Genomic DNA, 20,563 nt, shown 5'->3' on the forward strand with positions numbered 1-20,563 from the left:
AAAGCAGCAGCGGCGCCGTGCATATAAAAGGAGCATCGATACGCCTTGGCAAGCAGACCAACAAGCCAATCTAGCAGGTAGGGAGAGTTTAATCCCATGGATGGAGTAAAGGGTTGGAAAATCTCCCGTGGCGCAACTTCTCGAAGATGTCGTCGGTGCACACGCCGTACGACATCTTCGGAAGTTGCTCCTCCGGAAAATTTTCCTGCAAACCCGTGAAAGACTCCATCTCCTCTAACAGTGCTGGGTAAAGGGTTGGAAAATCTCCCGTGGCGCAGCTTCTCGAAGATGTCGTCGGTGCACACGCCGTACGACATCTTCGGAAGTTGCTCCTCGGGAAAATTTTCCTGCAAACCCGTGAAAGACTCCATCTCCTCTAACAGTGCTGGGTAAGGGGTTGGAAAATCTCCCGTGGCGCAGCTTCTCGAAGATGTCGTCGGTGCACACGCCCTACGACATCTTCGGAAGTTGCTCCTCGGGAAAAATTTCCTGCAAACCCGTGAAAGACTCCATCTCCTCTAACAGAGGCGGCCTGGAAGAACTGGTGGGAAGAGGGGCGGGAAGACAGAGGCGGCCGGGAAGAACTGGTGGGAAGAGGGGGCGGGAAGACAGCGGCGGCAGGAAAGAACTGGTGGGAAGAACTGATGTATTATCTGTATTTTTAAGATTTTGAAATTAATTAGTTTTATTTTTCTGAATTTTTTGATACATTATTTGTATATTTAAGATTTTGAAATGAATTAGTTCTATTTTTCTGAATTTTTTGATATATTATTTGTATTTTAACATTTTGAATTGAATTGTTTTTATTTTTCATAATTTTTTGATATATTATTTGTATTTTTGAGATTTTGAAATGAATTAGTTCTATTTTTCTGAATTTTTTGATATATTATTTGTATTTTTAACATTTTGAATTGAATTAGTTTTATTTTTCTTAATTTTTTGATATATTATTTGTATTTTTCACATTTAGAAATGAATTTGTTTTATTTTTCTTATTTTGTTGATATATAATTTGTATTTTTAAGATTTTGAAATGAATCAGTTTTATTTTTCTGAATTTTTTGATATATTATTTGTATTTTTCACATTTAGAAATGATTTTTTTTATTTTTCACATTTAGAAAATGAAAGAATTTCGAAAAAGGCCTTTACTCGCGGTTGGCCTCGCCAACCGCGACTAAAGGTCATTTCCGCGGGAACCGCAAAACGGGCGAAAAAAGGGAGTCGCGGTTGGTGTGGCCAACCGCGACTAAAGGGTACTGCTGACGTGGGTGTTGGATTGCAACAGCTCCAGAAAGTAGCTTCCTTGTGACGGTAAAGCACTCGTCCGTTGGGAACCCCAAGAGGAAGGTATGATGTTGTACAGCAGCAAGTTTTCCCTCAGTAAGAAACCAAGGTTTATCGAACCAGTAGGAGCCAAGAAGCACGTTGAAGGTTGTTGGTGACGGAGTGTAGTGCGGCGCAACACCAGGGATTCCTGCGCCAACGTGGAACCTGCACAACACAATCCAAGTATTTTGCCCCAACTTAACAGTGAGGTTGTCAATCTCACCGGCTTGCTGTAACAAAGGATTAGATGTATAGTTTGGAAAATGATGTTTGCAAAGAACAGTAAGAACAAGTATTGCAGTAGATTGTATTCGATGTAAAAATGGACCGGGGTCCACAGTTCACTAGTGGTGTCTCTCCGATAAGAAATAGCATGTTGGGTGAACAAATTACAGTTGGGCAATTGACAAATAAAGTGGGCATAACAATGCACATACATATCATGATGAGTAATGTGGAATTCAATTGGGCATTACGACAAAGTACATAGACCGCTATCCAACATGCATCTATGCCTAAAAAGTCCACCTTCAGGTTATCATCCGAACCCCTTCCAGTATTAAGTTGCAAACAACAGACAATTGCATTAAGTATGGTGCGTAATGTAATCAATAAATACATCCTTAGACATATCATTGATGTTTTATCCCTAGTGGCAACAGCACATCCACAACCTTAGAACTTTCTCACATCGTCCTGCATTTAATGGAGGCATGAACCCACTATCGAGCATAAATACTCCCTCTTGGAGTTACAAGTATCAACTTGGCCAAAGCCTCTACTAGCAACGGAGAGCATGCAAGATCATAAACAACACATATATGATAGATTGATAATCAACATAACATAGTATTCCATATTCATCGGATCCCAACAAACGCAACATGTAGCATTACAAATAGATGATCTTGATCATGTTAGGCAGCTCACAAGATCCAACAATGATAGCACAATGAGGAGAAGACGACCATCTAGCTACTGCTATGGACCCATAGTCCAGGGGTAAACTACTCACACATCAATCCGGAGGTGATCATGGTGATTAAGAGTCCTCCGGAAGATGATTCTCCTCTCCGGCAGGGTGCCGGAGGTGATCTCCTGAATCCCCCGAGATGGGATTGGCAGCGGCGGCGTCTCTGGAAGGTTTTCCGTATCGTGGCTCTCGGTACTGGGGTATTCGCGACGAAGGCTTTAAGTAGGCGGAAGGGTAGGTTTAGGGGCGTCACGAGGGGCCCACACGCTAGGGCCGCGCGGCTAGGGCCTGGGCCGCGCCGCCCTAGTGTGTCGCCACCTCGTGGCCCCACTTCGTATCTCCCTCGGTCTTCTCGAAGCTTCGTGGAAAAATAAGCCCCTGGGCGTTGATTTCGTCCAATTCCGAGAATATTTCCTTACTAGGATTTCTGAAACCAAAAACAGCAGAAAACAGCAACTGGCTCTTCGGCATCTCGTCAATAGGTTAGTGCCGGAAAATGCATAAATATGACATAAAGTATGTATAAAACATGTGAGTATCATCAATAAAGTAGCATGGAACATAAGAAATTATAGATACGTTTGAGACGTATCAAGCATCCCCAAGTTTAGTTCCTACTCGTCCCGAGTACGTAAACGATAACAAAGATAATTTCTGAAGTGACATGCTATCATAATCTTGATCAATACTATTGTAAGCACATGTAATGAATGCAGCAATTCGAAGCAATGGTAAAAGCAATGAGTAAACAATTGAATCATATAGCAAAGACTTTTCATGAATAGTACTTTCAAGACAAGCATCAATAAGTCTTGCATAAGAGTTAACTCATAAAGCAGTAGATTCAAAGTAAAGGCATTGAAGCAACACAAAGGAAGATATAAGTTTCAGCAGTTGCTTTCAACTTGTAACATGTATATCTCATGGATAGTTGTCAATATAAAGCAATATAACAAGTGCAATAGGTAAACATGTAAGAATCAATGCACACAGTTGACACAAGTGTTTGCTTCTAAGATAGAAAGAAATGGGTAAACTGACTCAACATAAAAGTAGAAGAATGGCCCTTCGCAGAGGGAAGCATGGATTTCTATATTTGTGCTAGAGCTTTTATTTTGAAAACAAGAAACAATTTTGTCAACGGTAGTAATAAAGCATATGAGTTATGTATAATATATCCTATAAGTTGCAAGCCTCATGCATAGATTACCAATAGTGCCCGCACCTCGTCCTAATTAGCTTGGATTTACATGGATTATCATTGCATAACATATGTTTTAACCAAGTGTCACAAAGGGGTACCTCTATGCCGCCTGTACAAAGGTCTACGGAGAAAGTTCGCATTGGATTTCTCGCTTTTGATTATTCTCAACTTAGACATCCATACCGGGACAACATAGACAACAGATAATGGACTCCTCTTTAATGCATAAGCATTCAACAACAGATAATATTCTCACAAGAGATTGAGGTTTGTTGTCCAAACTGAAACTTCCACCATCGATCATGGCTTTAGTTAGCGGCCCAATGTTCTTCTCTAACAATATGCATACTCAAACCATTTGATCATGATAAATCACCATTACTTCAGACAAGACGAACATGCATAGCAACTCACATGATATTCAACAAAGAAATAGTTGATGGCGTCCCCAGGAACATGGTTATCGCTCAACAAGCAACTTATTAAGAAATAGAACACATAAGTACATATTCAATACCACAATAGTTTTTAAGCTATTTGTCCCATGAGCTATATATTGAAAAGACAAAGAATGGAATTTTAAAGGTAGCACTCAAGTAATTTACTTTGGAATGGCGGAAAATACCATGTAATAGGTAGGTATGGTGGACACAAATGGTATAGTTTTTGGCTCAAGGATTTTGGATGCATGAGAAGTAATCCCTCTCAATACAAGGCTTAGGCTAGCAAGGTTGTTTGAAGAAAACTCAAGTATGAACCGGTACAGCAAAAATTACATAAGAACATATTGCAAGCATTATAAGACTCTACACTGTCTTCCTTGTTGTTCAAACCTTCACCAGAAAATATCTAGACTTAGAGAGACCAATCATGCAAACCAAATTTTAACAAGCTCTACAGTATTTCTTCACTAATAGGTGCAAAGTACATGATGCAAGAGCTTAAACATGAGCACAACAATTGCCAAGTATCAAATTATTCAAGACATTATACCAATTACCACATGTAGCATTTTCTGTTTCCAACCATATAACAATGAACGAAGCAGTTTCAACCTTCGCCATGAACATTATGAGTAAAGCTAATAACATATGTGTTCATATGCAACAGCAGAGCGTGTCTCTCTCCCACACAATGAATGCTAGGATCCAATTTTATTCAAACAAAACAAAAACAAGAACAGAAAGACGCTCCAAGTAAAGCACATAAGATGTGATGGAATAAAAATATAGTTTCACTAGAGGTGACCTGATAATGTTGTCGATGAAGAAGGGGATGCCTTGGGCATCCCCAAGCTTAGATGCTTGAGTCTTCTTGAAATATGCAGGGATGAACCACGGGGGCATCCCCAAGCTTAGAGCTTTCACTCTCCTTGATCATATTGTATCCTCCTCCTCTCTTGATCCTTGAAAACTTCCTCCACACCAAACTCAAAACAAACTCATTAGAGGGTTAGTGCATAATCAAAAATTCATATGTTCAGAGGTGACATAATCATTCTTAACACTTCTGGACATTGCACAAAGCTACTGAAAGTTAATGGAACAAAGAAATCCATCAAGCATAGCAAAACAGGCAATACGAAATAAAAGGCAGAATCTGTCAAAACAGAACAGTCCGTAAAGGCGAATTTTTCTGGGGCATCAGACTTGCTCAGATGAGAAAACTCAAAACTAATGAAAGTTGCGTACATATCTGAGGATCACGCACGTAAATTGGCATATTTTTCTGAGTTACCTGCAGACGTGGCGACTCAATTTCGTGACAGCAAGAAAACTGTTTCTGCGCAGCAATCCAAATCTAGTATGAACTTTATCATTAAAGACTTTACTTGGCACAACAATGCAATAAAAAAAAGATAAGGAGAGGTTGCTACAGTAGTAACAACTTCCAAGACTCAAATATAAAACAAAAGTGCTGTAGTAAAATAATGGGTTGTCTCCCATAAGCGCTTTTCTTTAACGCCTTTCAGCTAGGCGCAGAAAGTGTGTATCAAGTATTATCGAGAGATGAAGCATCAACATAATAATTTGTTCTAATAATAGAATCAAAAGGTAACTTCATTATCTTTCTATGGAAGTGTTCCATACCTTTCTTGAGAGGCAATTGATATTTAATATTACCTTCCTTCATATCAATAATAGCACCAACAGTTCGAAGAAAAGGTCTTCCCAATATAATGGGACAAGATGCATTGCATTCAATATCCAAGACAACAAAATCAACGGGGACAAGGTTATTGTTAACCGTAATGCGAACATTATCAATCCTCCCCAAAGGTTTCTTTGTGGAATTATCAGCAAGATTAACATCCAAATAACAATTTTTCAATGGTGGCAAGTCAAGCATATTATAGATTTTCTTAGGCATAACAGAGATACTTGCACCAAGATCACATAAAGCATTACAATCAAAATCATTGACCTTCATCTTAATGATGGGCTCCCAACCATCTTCTAACTTCCGAGGAATAGAAGTTTCAAGTTTTAGTTTCTCTTCTCTAGCTTTAATGAGAGCATTTGTGATATGTTTTGTAAAGGCCAAATTTATAGCACTAGCATTAGGACTTTTAGCAAGTTTTTGTAAGAACTTTATAACTTCAGAGATGTGACAATCATCAAAATCTAAACCATTATGATCTAAAGCAATGGGATCATTGTCCCCAACATTTTGAAAAATTTCAGCAGTTTTATCACAGGCAGTTTCAGCAGTTTTAGCCAGTTTTGTTCGCTTTGCATTAGGAGTAGAAACATTGCCAACACCAATTATTTTACCATTGATAGTAGGGGCTGTAGCAACATGTGAAGCATTATCATTACTAGTGGTGGTAATAGTCCAAACTTTAACTACATTATTCTCTTTAACAGTTTCTTCTTTTTCCCACCTAGCACGCAATTCGGCCATCAATCTAATATTTTCATTTATTCTAACTTGGATGGCGTTTGCTGTAGCAAATGACTTAATATCTTTATCTTCATTAGGCATAACTTTCGATTTCAAAAGATCAACATCAGCAGCAAGACTATCAACTTTAGAAGTAAGAATATCAATTTTACCAAGCTTTTCTTCAACAGAATTATTAAAAGCGGTTTGTGTACTAATAAATTCTTTAAGCATGGCTTCAAGACTAGAGTGTACATTCCTATTATTGTTGTAAGAATTCCCATAAGAATTACCATAACCATTACTATTATGAGAAGGATATGGCCTATAGTTGTTACTAGAATTATTCCGATAAGCATTGTTGTTGAAATTATTATTTTTAATGAAGTTCACATCAACATGTTCTTCTTGGGCAACCAATGAAGCTAACGGAACATTATTAGGATCAACATTAGATCTACCATTCACAAGCATAGACATTATAGCATCAATCTTATCACTCAATGAGGAGGTTTCTTCAACAGAATTTACCTTCTTACCTTGTGGAGCTCTTTCCATGTGCCATTCAGAGTAATTAATCATCATATCATCAAGAAGCTTTGTTGCGGCGCCTAGAGTGATGGACATAAAAGTACCTCCAGCAGCTGAATCCAATAAGTTCCGTGAAGAAAAATTCAATCCTGCATAAAAGGTTTGGATGATCATCCAAGTAGTCAGTCCATGGGTAGGGCAATTTTTAACCAAAGATTTCATTCTTTCCCATGCTTGAGAAACATGCTCATTATCCAATTGCTTAAAATTCATTATGCTACTTCTCAAAGATATAATTTTAGCAGGAGGATAATATCTACCAATGAAAGCATCCTTACATTTAGTCCATGAATCAATACTATTCTTAGGCAAAGATAGCAACCAATCTTTAGCTCTTCCTCTTAAGGAAAAAGGAAACAATTTTAATTTTATAATGTCACCATCTACATCCTTATACTTTTGCATCTCACATAGTTCAACAAAATTATTAAGATGGGCAGCAGCATCATCAGAGCTAACACCAGAAAATTGCTCTCTCATAACAAGATTCAGTAAAGCAGGTTTAATTTCAAAAAATTCTGCTGTAGTAGCAGGTGGAGCAATAGGTGTGCAAAAGAAATCATTATTATTTGTGCTAGTGAAGTCACACAACTTAGTATTTTCAGGAGACCCATTTTAGCAATAGTAAATAAAGCAAACTAGATAAAGTAAATGCAAGTAACTAATTTTTTTGTGTTTTTATATAGAGAACGCAAACAAGATAGTAAATAAAGTAAAGCAAGTAACTAATTTTTTTTGTATTTTAATATAAGAAAGCAAACAAAGCAGTAAATAAAATAAAGTAAAGCAAGACAAAAACAAAGTAAAGAGATTGGAAGTGGAAGACTCCCCTTGCAGCGTGTCTTGATCTCCCCGGCAATGGCGCCAGAAAATCAGCTGCTGACGTGGGTGTTGGATTGCAACAGCACCAGAAAGTAGCTTCCTTGTGACGGTAAAGCACTCGTCCGTTGGGAACCCCAAGAGAAAGGTATGATGTTGTACAGCAGCAAGTTTTCCCTCAGTAAGAAACCAAGGTTTATCGAACGAGTAGGAGCCAAGAAGCACGTTGAAGGTTGTTGGTGACGGAGTGTAGTGCGACGCAACACCAGAGATTCCGGCGCCAACGTGGAACCTGCACAACACAATCCAAGTACTTTGCCCCAACTTAACAGTGAGGTTGTCAATCTCACCGGCTTGCTGTAACAAAGGATTAGATGTATAGTGTGGAAAATGATGTTTGCAAAGAACAGTAAGAACAAGTATTGCAGTAGATTGTATTCGATGTAAAAGAATGGACCGGGGTCCACAGTTCACTAGTGGTGTCTCTCCGATAAGAAATAGCATGTTGGGTGAACAAATTACAGTTGGGCAATTGACAAATAAAGAGGGCATAACAATGCACATACATATCATGATGAGTAATGTGGAATTCAATTGGGAATTACGACAAAGTACATTGACCGCTATCCAGCATGCATCTATGCCTAAAAAGTCCACCTTCAGGTTATCATCCGAACCCCTTCCAGTATTAAGTTGCAAACAACAGACAATTGCATTAAGTATGGTGCGTAATGTAATCAATAAATACATCCCTTGTGGCAACAGCACATCCATAACCTTAGAACTTTCTGTCACTGTCCCAGATTAAATGGAGGCATGAACCCATTATCGAGCATAAATACTCCCTCTTGGAGTTACAAGTATCAACTTGGCCAAAGCCTCTACTAGCAACGGAGAGCATGCAAGATCATAAACAACACATATATGATAGATTGATAATCAACATAACATAGTATTCCATATTCATCGGATCCCAACAAACGCAACATGTAGCATTACAAATAGATGATCTTGATCATGTTAGGCAGCTCATAAGATCCAACAATGATAGCACAATGAGGAGAAGACGACCATCTAGCTACTGCTATGGACCCATAGTCCAGGGGTAAACTACTCACACATCAATCCGGAGGCGATCATGGCGATGAAGAGTCCTCCGGGAAATGATTCCCCTCTCCGGCAGGGTGCCGGAGGCGATCTTCTGAATCCCCCAAGATGGGATTGGCGGCGGCGGCGTCTCTAGAAGGTTTTCCGTATCGTGGCTCTCGGTACTGGGGTATTCGCGACGAAGGCTTTAAGTAGGCGGAAGGGTAGGTTTAGGGGCGTCACGAGGGGCCCACACGCTAGGGCCGCGCGGCCAGGGACTGGGCCGCGCCGCCCTAGTGTGTCGCCACCTCGTGGCCCCACTTCGTATCTCCCTCGGTCTTCTGGAAGCTTCGTGGAAAAATAGGCCCCTGGGCGTTGATTTCGTCTAATTCCGAGAATATTTCCTTACTAGGATTTCTGAAACCAAAATTAGCAAAAAACAGCAACTGGCTCTTTGGCATCTCGTCAATAGGTTAGTGCCGGAAAATGCATAAATATGACATAAAGTATGTATAAAACATGTGAGTATCATCAATAAAGTAGCATGGAACATAAGAAATTATAGATACGTTTGAGACGTATCAGGTACCCTTTAGTCGCGGTTGGCCACACCAACCGTGACTAAAGCCCTTTCCTACAAATACCCGCGCCGCCCCGCGGGCGCATCACTTCTTCTTCTCCGCTCGTCTGCCGATCGCCGCGCCCTCGACCGTCGTCGTCGCCGCACCGCGCCTCGCCGTCGCCGCCTTCTGTCCGTCGTCGCCGCCCTCTCGTCGCCCCGTCCGCATCGCCGCCGTACGTCGCCCCGTCGCCGCCGCCTACCGTACGTGTGTCGCGCGCGCCCGTACACGTCGCCCCAATCGCCGCCGCCGCGCGCTCAACCACCGCGCCTCGTCGTCGCCGCGCTTGCCGCCCTCGCCGCCGCTTGCCGCGCCGCCGCCGCTTGCCGCCCTCGCTGCCGCTTGCCGCTGCAGAGAGAGAGAGAGATCGAGAAGGAGAGAAGGGGGCCAGGGGCGCCTAGCCCCGGCCGTCCCACCTTTTTTTTGGTTTTTTTTAAATTTGTAACTAAGTACTTAACAAAAAAAGTACTTAACAAAAAAAGTTGTAAACAAAAAAAGTACTTAAAAAACTTAATAAAAAAGTACTTAACAGAAAAAAGTACTTAACAAAAACAAAAAAAAGTACGTGCCGCCGGGGAGGGAAACAGAGAGAGGGAGAGGAGAGAGAGATCGAGGAGGCCGGCCGGCCTTTTTTTTACAGTTAATCAAATTTGAAACTAAAATTTGTAACTAATTAACTTCATTGAAACTAAAATTTGTAACTAACTTCAAAATGAACTAAAATTTTACTTAAAAAAGAACTCAAATTTGACTTAACCACCGCGCGTATACGGAGGGGGCAGCGAGCCCCTCGTCGCCCCCTCCGTATACGCGCGGTGTTTTTTTTTGGGATCGAGAGGGGGCGGCGAGGGTTATGTGTGTTGTCCTCGGCACCGCCGCCCTTTCGGCACCGCCACCCTTTCGGCACCGCCCTTTCGGCACCGTCCTACCTCGTCGCCCTCTCTCTTTATATGTAGAAAATGAACTAAAATTTAACTTAAAAAAGAACTCAAATTTGACTTAACCACCGCGCGTATACGGAGGGGGCAGCGAGCCCCTCGTCGCCCCCTCCGTATACGCGCGGTGTTTTTTTTTTGGGATCGAGAGGGGGCGGCGAGGGTTATGTGTGTTGTCCTCGGCACCGCCGCCCTTTCGGCACCGCCCTTTCGGCACCGCCACCCTTTCGGCACCGCCCTCCCTCGTCGCCCTCTCTCTTTATATGTAGAAGAGATGTGATAATGCTGGCATATACACAATTAATTAGTTTTTACTACATGTTTTCAGGAGTGACACATATGGCGGACGATATCGATAGAGCCGACCCGATTAGGGATGATAACAATAATCAGGAAGCCGAGGCACATCTTTTCGGCATGATAAATGGCGACATTCTTTATGTGCCACCCCAAGAAGATGAAGAAGATGATATCTCTTCTTATCTGAACCTTGGCGGTGATGATGAAGGTCGTCAGCGAGGTGATGACGAAGGAACGGGCACTGTTGATGGAGGTCAACCGTCGACAAACACCTCCGATAAGCAATTAGCAATCACCACCTCCGGCGAGGTATATATATACATTGAGCCTCAGCTGGTGATACAAATTTACCGATTTCAATAAATATGTGTATTAACTCGACTCTCTTTCTTATTTTAGCCCTCGGCCAGCGGATCGTCGAAAAAATCGGTGAAGACAAAGCGTGGCAAAACCAAGACGCTGAAACAAGGAGTAAAATATAACATTGATGTTATCAGTCCAACCGGCAAGCCGCTGGAGCCCGAAGAGGCGTACACCAAGTTCATCAACCAATGCGAAGTCGTTGTTAGAGACAGCGTCCCGATCACCGTCCAGGAATGGCATGAGCCAGTGAAGGCACGTGTTGGTTCCAGTTTCGTCAACAAGAGAACGAAAAAGGAATGCTGGAGAAAGCTTATGGAGCATTTCGTTCTACCTCCGGAATACAACAAAAAAGATGAATTCGGTAACGACGATCCGGAGGGATGTAAGAGGAGGAGGCTGGTCAAAGAGTTCGCTCTGCAGAAGATGGCCACAACATTTCGGACCTACAAGAAAAATTTAGCGGCTCAATATGTCGAGAAGGGGAAGACTCCGGATTTCACTGGACAATATGAGTTGCTGAAAAATGATTGGCCCGAATTTGTGAGGCAAAAGAAATCAGAGGAATTCAAGGCCATATCGGCAAAAAATAAGGCAAATGTGGCTAAGAAAGTGTACAATCATATTATGGGGCCAGGAGGATACCGCCTTTCGGAGCCTAAGTGGCAGAAGATGGAGGATGACCTGAGGGCGCGAGGAATCCCTCTAGGTACAGAGGGATGGGACCCTAGGGCCAAAAGCTGGTGGTACGGGCATGGGGGAACGCTAGACCCGGTGACAGGGGAGTGTACCCACCGAGACATAAAGTTTAAACCCACCCAAGCCCTTATTGACGCAATGAGGGATGCTGAAGAGGGGAAGATCAAGTTCAACAGAGAGAATGACCAGCTGTCAAAAGCCCTCGGGAATCCTGAACACCCAGGACGTGTACGAGGCAAAGGCGTCGTTCCGTGGAAAGAAGGGTTTTCCCAGGAAAATGACCCCTACAGTTACAGAAGCCGTAAGAGAAAGGCGGATCGGGATGCAGATGTTGTGACGCGGTTGGTATCGGAAATCGATGAGATGAAGAAAACCCTAAATGTACTAGTACAAGAAAGAGAGGCAGCTGGGACGCATGAAGATCATCCAGCGGATCTCGGAAGCCAGCAGCGGAGAAGCAGCGTGGCTTCCACGGAGGCCCCACCGGCTACTGCTAATGCACCGGTGATCGATATTACTGCACCGGCGATCGATATTACTGCACCGGAGCCTCGTCGCTACCCCGTGGACGATGTAAAGGAGATGAAAGAATGTCATCTGCATTATCCAATTGGGAACATGTCCATGAAGGTAGCCATCGGCAGTGCTTTACCATGTTTACCTGGAGCACTCCACCACAACAACCCCATTCAAGATGGCTATGCTCGTGTCACGGTGGAGGACATAGTACAAGGGTTTGAGGATCTGGAGATTGACATTGCTACACCCGAAGGGGAGAGAAGACTTGGAAATTTCAAGCGCCAGTTCATTCTATGGAAAAAGAAGCTTATCAAGTTTCCAGGCGAGGCGCCAAGGCCAACAAGTCCACCCCCCTACGGTGGTGGTGGCGGTGGCAGTGGTGGTGTTGGTGGTGCTTCACCTACACCTCCTTCACGTCAGCCGACGCCGCCCCCCAATTCACCTCCGGCGGGTAAGCAGCCGCCGCCCCCCAGTCCGCCTCGGGCGGGTAAGCAGACGCCACCCCCCTATCCACCTCCGGCGAAGAACCAGAAGCAGTCCTGGACTATTAACCCAGACCCTTATGTACCTAAGACCACAAAGGTACCGGAGCCATCACTGAAGCCTCTGCCCACAAGGCCTTGGGAACGTAGTGCCGAGGAAACTGAGGCGGCCACGGCTGCTGATTATGAGAAATAGAAGGCGGATATGAAGTCGAGAAGAGAGCCCGAGCCCAAGCCAGTATATTCTGACAAGGAAAAGAAGTGGGCTAAGTCATTTTTGAGCACACCGTCCCAAGCCGCGAAGAATTTGCCTGACGACTATGCACGTGAACTTCGTAGGCAGGCACTCATGTTGAAGGAGAAGAAAGAGCTGGCGGAGAAGCAGGAGAAGAAAGCCGAGAAAGAATTAGAAAGTAAAAAAAGCGGGAAACGAGTTGCCCAGCTCGGGGAACAAAGTAAACAATCGATCCCCCCGCTCATAGTGAAAGCCGCCGGTCCGGATGCTGAACTAATGGACCCCACAATCATAGCAGCTGCAGCAGAACATGGAATGTCCGTAACGGGTGCCAGAGAACAAGCGGCCCAGATCGGTATGACTCTTCGTACACTGTTAGGCCTTGAGGGGGCGCCAATGAGTGAGGTAGTAATTACATATGTGCCGAATGGGCCTCTCGTCGAGCATGCGCAGGAAGAGGATCTACCTCAACAAATGAAAAATCTGCTAATTTGGTACAAGGGTTACATAAAAAATAAAGCCGCCAAAGAATATATTTATGCGGAAGTTAGACATGAGCATCACTTCAAACATTACTATGTAACAGTTCATCTGAGTGAATTGTTCCAGCTGTTCAATCTGCGCGAGCTCGACAAATCTATCATCAGTTGCTACGTTCTGTAAGTGATTTATTTCTACCCCATCTCGTTCATTGCCTGCACTATATATATATATATATATAGAGCCCAACTATTCTCGAACCCCCCTTAAGAGTGGTTCTAGAATAGCTATTCTAGAACCCCCCCCCCCTAATCCAACTCGGTTTCTTCCCCCGTCCTAACCGAACTCCCCACCTCCCCCCGACCGATACCGGTTCGTGTAGGAAGCGAACTCCCCATGTCCCCTCGTAAAAACACTCGCGCCCCGCCTCGAGCGGAGATCAACCAGCTCCACGAGCGAAGCCTCCTACCTCGTCGGCGCGGGCGAGCGAGCGGCGGTGGTAGCCGACGCGAGGGAGCTCGTGACGGACACGAAGACTATCAAAGCCTCCTACCTCGTCGGCGCGGGCGAGCGAGCGGCGGCGGTAGCCGACGCGAGGGAGCTTGCCACGGCCACGAAGACGATCAAAGCCTCCTACCTCGTCGGCGCGGGCGAGCGAGCGGCGGCGGTAGCCGACGCGAGGGAGCCCGCGACGGACACGAAGACGATCAAAGCCTCCTACCTGGTCAGCGCGAGCGAGCGAGCGGCAGCGGGAGCCGACACGAGGGAGCCCGCGACGGACGCGAACGGCGGCGGTAGCTGACGCAAAGGACCCAGCGGCGGAGAACGGCGAGATCCAGCCTCCTTACAAGCAGTAATGGCTCCAATTCGACGCAGATCGGCAGAGCATCCTCCAAATTCAAACCAGCCAAGCTCCAGAAAGAGGCCAGCAGAGCATGAGGTAACAAAAAAAAACCCAGGAAGTTCACATAATTCACTTACTGCTTTTTTGCGTCCATCACTGCACAAAAAAGGAGCACTTCAGATCATCGTGAAAAAAAGTTCATATGAATTTAGTGTTGGAAGTTCACATGACTATTTTAATGCTTTTCCGTCCAACAATGTAAAACAAAAAAGAGACATTGGCAGGTTCTAAATGAAAAAAATATTGGAAGTTCACCTCCACTGGATTTTGTTTAGAGTAGAACATAAGAGCAAGATCGTGTGAATTGAGACTGGAAGTTCACATGCAGAGTCTATTGTATGAAAAAAGAAAACTTATGTCTTTTACTGGGAAGTTCTTAAAAACAGTTTCCTGGAGTTCACTTCAGTTATAAAAAATAAAAACAGCAAAATGAAAAAATAAGTATGCAGGTGCATGTATCTTTGGAAGTTCATATTACATTGTTTAGCGGTTAACTTTACTTGTTTTAGTTTTTTGAAGACATCAGACAAAGTTTTATGTATAAAAGTTCTAGTCCCAATGTTCAAGAAGTTCACATGTTAAAAAACTTACCAGGTTCTGCTACTGCAGGGCAAAGAATCAGGAACAGGCAGTGACGACGAGATAATCAGCTGGTCAGGCCCTAAAAAGCCTCCAATGACTCCCATATGCTGTGATGAGCCAGTTTCATTTATCCAGCCAGTGTTCTGCAATCCCAAGAGAAAGACAAATGCTGCTGCCGTTGAAAGGAATTTCAATCAGATAATCCAAGAACAAGATGACATGGATAACAGCAAAAGGAAGCGGGATACCACAACATCAACAGATGATGATGAGGATATTATGTGTTGGTCAGGTCCACCGAAAAAACCCCGTTCTCCAATAAAGTGCACTGAGGAGATATTTGCTAGTAATGCAACGTTCCGTCAGCCACGAAAACGGCAATCTACAAGTACATCTACAACAACCACAGCTGGAAGCAACGATGTGAACAGGGACAGTGGGCAAAAGTCGTCTTCTAGCAGTGATGCTTCTGAACAGCAACGCAGTTATGGGGATGGTCAAAGTGACAACATACACCAAGATCGTCGAGGCACTCAATCAAGTCATATGCCGCCTCGAGATCAGCAACCTCAGCACATGTTTCGGAAACAACTGCACCAATGCCAGGTAGTTGGGCAGCATCCTTCGCATCATTTCCATCCTGACATGTTACAAGATCTTCAGGAATTGAGAAACCTTTTCCAGTAACTGCACCTTCTTCAGCATGGTGTTCAGCATCTTTGTCTCCATCAGAATGTGCAACTATCTCAGGAAATAAATTCCCCTTTCCAACAGAGTCTAACTCAGAATAATGATCAGCAACTTTGTCACAGGCACCACCAGAATTACCATCACTGTCATCTAAAGGAGGAGTTACAGGGGTTGCCGGATGGACAAAATTATGCTTGACATAATAACGATCAACAGATGAATTGTCATCACTGTCATCTGGAAGACCATCCTTCTCAACACACTTTTCATTTACCTACCAACAAAAAAAAAACAGAAGTTCAGATGGAGAAGATGGAGTAGTTCATATACAAAAACAAAAACAAAACAAAAGCCCAACTATAAAAAAAATAAAAAAATACCTCAGCTAAAGGAGGTGATTTATCAAAAACTACATCTTCAACATGATCACCAGAAAAAGCTGGAGGACATTGAGGGGTTGGCGGACGAACAAACCCATCATTCACAGGTGCATGATCACCATCTCCTGAATTCTGAGGTGCATTTTCCTCAGCAATCCTAGCATCTTCCTGCAAAAAATAAGAGGATAACAAAAAAAGAAAAGGTAAGGAAGTTCACATGAAAAAAAAAGAAGTTCACATATGTGTAATAGCACAAAACAAGAGATAAAAAAGGAAGTTCACATAAAAAAGGATGGACATAAGTTCAAGAAGGACTAATTATACCTCAGCTTCAGCAGCTGACTGACCAATTCCTGCATCAACATCTTCAACAGAAGAAGAAATATTCTTCTGAACATTACTTTCAACACTATTATTGCCTGATACATTTGCACGGCTCTCATACGGCTTGCACAAAGAGTCCTGATTCATACCAAAATCAAGAAAACCTGTGCGCATAAGAGACAAAGCCCCCCTCAAGCTATCAAGGAGCGATGTTTCACGCTTTGACTGCTCATCCAGTGCTTCAACACTGGGGAAATTACCATCAGCAAGCCGACCTTGAAATTGTTTCAGACGATCAGCTGTAGTCGGAATCGTACGGGAGAGATAATCAACTTTCTGCAACAGTGATCCAATCTCATCAATAACACCAGCAGAAGGCATCCCAGCACTAGTTGAAGCAGACTGTGCTTGTCTTTCGTGTTGACATTAGCAATTTGCGAAATTGGAATCTCGCAATGACCTCCAGCAGGATGTTCATTGGCATTACCAGCATCAGGCTCACTACAATGGGTGCCCTCATTAAGATGAACAATTAAATCTTCAACACGATACCGATATGAATAAGCAATTTGGTTGCGGCCTTTCCACTGCATTGTAATACAGGAGTTCACTTAGCAGATAATATGAAGTTCAGACGATACATAAAAGTAAAAAATATATACAAAACTAGGTAAGTTCACTTGGACATAAAAAGTAAACCTGATATGCCACATAAAACATTAAAAACAAGACCTAGGAAGTTCACTTGCGACGTAGTATGAAGATCAGATGCCACATAAAAAAGGGTTACAGTTTGAAAAAACTAACCACAATTCTGCCAAACTTGTACTTCATCAACTCTGGTCCACCATTCTTTTGAATGTCCATTTTATAGATAGCCTTCAGCGGTTTCTCATGCAGAAAGTTTGCGCGAGGAGTTCGAGTATGCATGACAGAATGTGGTGGTAGAAAGATGCTGTCAAGATACATAACAGTGGGGACAACAGCACACCCTTCTAACCCAGCCTGAGGGATATCAGGGTCTTGATATTTAGTAGCAGCTCGTTTCAACTCATCAACGACAAGCTGGCAATAATCCATCTTTGCCATCTTAGAATAATCCATGTTCACAAGCATTGCAGCTTCCCTACCGATACGGGTAGCTGAACCAGGACATATGAGCTTGCTAAAAAGAATGGCAAAAAAGACCTTCACAGCCAAATCTACCTTCTCGGGGTCTTCAACAAGATCAGTTAACAATTGTCGCAGATCTTTAGGCTCAATACTAGCATTGCTTTCGAACCCAAACTCTTGTTTCAAAAGAGCCAATGACTCATCATGTCCAGATTCTGCAGGGAGTATGGGAGTATCACCTCCTATAGGAAAACCAAACACCTGATGAACAGTGTCTCTATTAACCTCTAGAACTCTGCCAGATCCACAAACTAACTTCATGGTAGAAGTGTCAATAGTCTTCATCAAATAACACATGAGAACACGTGATATGTTACCCTCGAGGACCCAATGAAAAACACAGCCAAAACCAGCTTCCTGAACCTTCAATCTGTGATGCTCTTTTAACAATGCTGCAGCAGAACGCACTTCGCCGAGAGAACAGCGAATAGTTTGCTGAAAACGCGTCTTCTCACCATCAAGATCTTCAACTGCCTTCCTCTTCCGAGCCATAGTTTTCTTTGTCGGTCTTTTCAAAACTTTTTTTGAATCACCTTCCAACACAACAGGTTTGGAAGGACCTGGCTTCCTACCAACTTTCTTCCCCTGGTAATGAAAAAAGCATAAAAAACCAAACAGTTAAAACCCCCAAAAAAATAATTGATGACAATAGGAAGTTCACACCAATATGAACATAGAAGTTCACACTAACCTTGGCAGGAGCTTCAAAATCTGATTCATCACTAACAACTTCTCTACGACTCTTCTTAGCATTGCACTACATAAAAATGAGATACATAAAAAGGGAAGAGTTCAGATTCAATAAACAAAAACAAAAAAAAGAAGTTCACAGGGGTGCAATTATGTAAAAATGGACAGACAAAAATAACCTTGCCAGCAGCAACACCATCTTCAGTGGCATCAGGGACATATGTCTCATCGACATCAATCTTACGTTTACGGTTGCCCACACGTGATTTCCCAGCAGATGAAACTCGTTTCGAAGAAACAGTGGTCTGCACTGAACGACAACACGAGGACTGCGACGCACAGGGTTTGTAGCCTGCACAGTAGCAGCAGATTTTTTTAAAAAAAATAGAGAAGTTCACAATGGTACACCTATGTAAAAGTGAACAAAAAAGGAATTTAACAGAATAAATAAATAAGAACATAAAAGAAATAACCTTGTCAGCAGCAACATCTTCTTGAGTGGCACCTGGAGCGTATGTCTGCTGCAAAGGATCTCTGGCCTGGGCAGCAGCAGCAGCAGCAGCTTTCCCCAGAGGTGAATTCTCTTTTATCTTCCTGCAAACACCCCTTTCTTTCCTAACTTTAGGAGAAACAGTTTCAGCACCACATTCATCACATGGGGGTTCAGCAGCCTCGCCATCACATGCAACATCATGGACAACGGCAGTACCCTTAGCAGACTTTGCTTTCGCAGGATATTTCCGGTAATATGTAGTAATTCTCTCCTGGTACTGAGCTAATTTAGCAGCTTGTATCTCCTTTTCTTTCGCAAGCTGTTCTTCCACCATATAATCCTGAGTAACTATTTGAGTACCAGCCACAGACTGAGATTGGGTTTCTTCCATCACAGGTGTAGCTTCAACTGTTTCAGATTCAAGAACTTGCCGCAGAGGAGTATAATCAAAAACAGGGATGCCCATGTTACCCTTCTCAACAGCAGGAGTCCTGTCAAATACAGGGGGATCTAAGAAACGCGGTAAACTGTCAGCAGAATATGCAGCAAAATCCTGGTTCAGCAAATCCAGAGATTCTCTTATAGTCTTGTCAGCTGCATAACACAAACAAAAAACACAAAAAAGAGTAAAATGTAATCAAGAAAGCTTGTATGGATTGCAGGAAAAGGAAGTTCACTAGAAAATGTTAGTGAGGTTCACATATGTATGTTCCTAACCTGACTCATCAGCATCATCTGTCATATTAGAAGATAGATTCCCCAAACCAGAAAACACAGCATCACCAGAATCATCAACATGATCAAATACCTTCCCTAAAAAATACAAAAAACAAAAAAATTCAATGTCAGAAACATAGGAAAAAAATTCATGTTCAGACTTATACTTCCTATGTGCAGCAAAATGTTAATTTCATGATTCACTTTAAAAAAAACAGCCTGTACATGAAAATAAAAATTATACATAGGAAGAATGAACATAATTAATACAGTGAGTTCAATTAAATGACAAGTAGTTCATAACATGTGCTATACAGAAACACAGATAAATAGATAGAACCCTAAATGGTGACCACGGAGAATTATAACACAGAAAAAAGCCTACAGAAAAGCAAACCCTAGAACAAAAATAAATGGGCCAGTCATAGGACAGAACAAAAACATGGATATTTCATTTTTGACAACGCAAGAATAAGCATGAATTTATGGGTAGTAAAAATACAAATCCGAAAAACAAACCTCCACCACCAGTCGAAGCATCCTTATCCATCACTCACAGAGAAATAAAAAGAGGAACGGACTCCCAAACCAAAAATTGAAGCCGACCAGCCCGTCTGGGACGAACTAGAACCACCGCGAAGAAGAATCAGAGTAGCGCCGGAGTTCCAACCGCCGGCCGAACGGGGAAATATCGCCGGCAAACACCGAAGACGGCGAGGACGACCAAACTGCAGCGAGCCTAGGGTTTAGACCAAAGGGGAAATGGTGGATTTCGAGTAGAACGAAGGAATAACAACAGGGGACGGGGGATAGCAAACGATGCGGGGGGGCAGCAGTTACCTAGAGCGCCGCCGCCATTGCAGAGAGGATGTAGCAGTTTCGGGATGTCCGCCTGCGAGTGGGGGAAGTGGGGAGTGCGAAGGCGAAGGCGCAGACAAGAGGAGTAAAAAGAGGAGTTGAGAAATAACTGCACCAAATTTATATTAAAAAAAAGGAGGCAACAATAAAAAAAAATGCTGAAACGTTACCTTTGTCAGTCAGATAGAAACAACAGGAAGTTCACATTTAACTGCGACTGCGATTCACTTT

This window comes from Lolium perenne, chromosome 1 (assembly GCF_019359855.2).
Source record: "Lolium perenne isolate Kyuss_39 chromosome 1, Kyuss_2.0, whole genome shotgun sequence".
Taxonomy (NCBI): domain Eukaryota; kingdom Viridiplantae; phylum Streptophyta; class Magnoliopsida; order Poales; family Poaceae; genus Lolium; species Lolium perenne.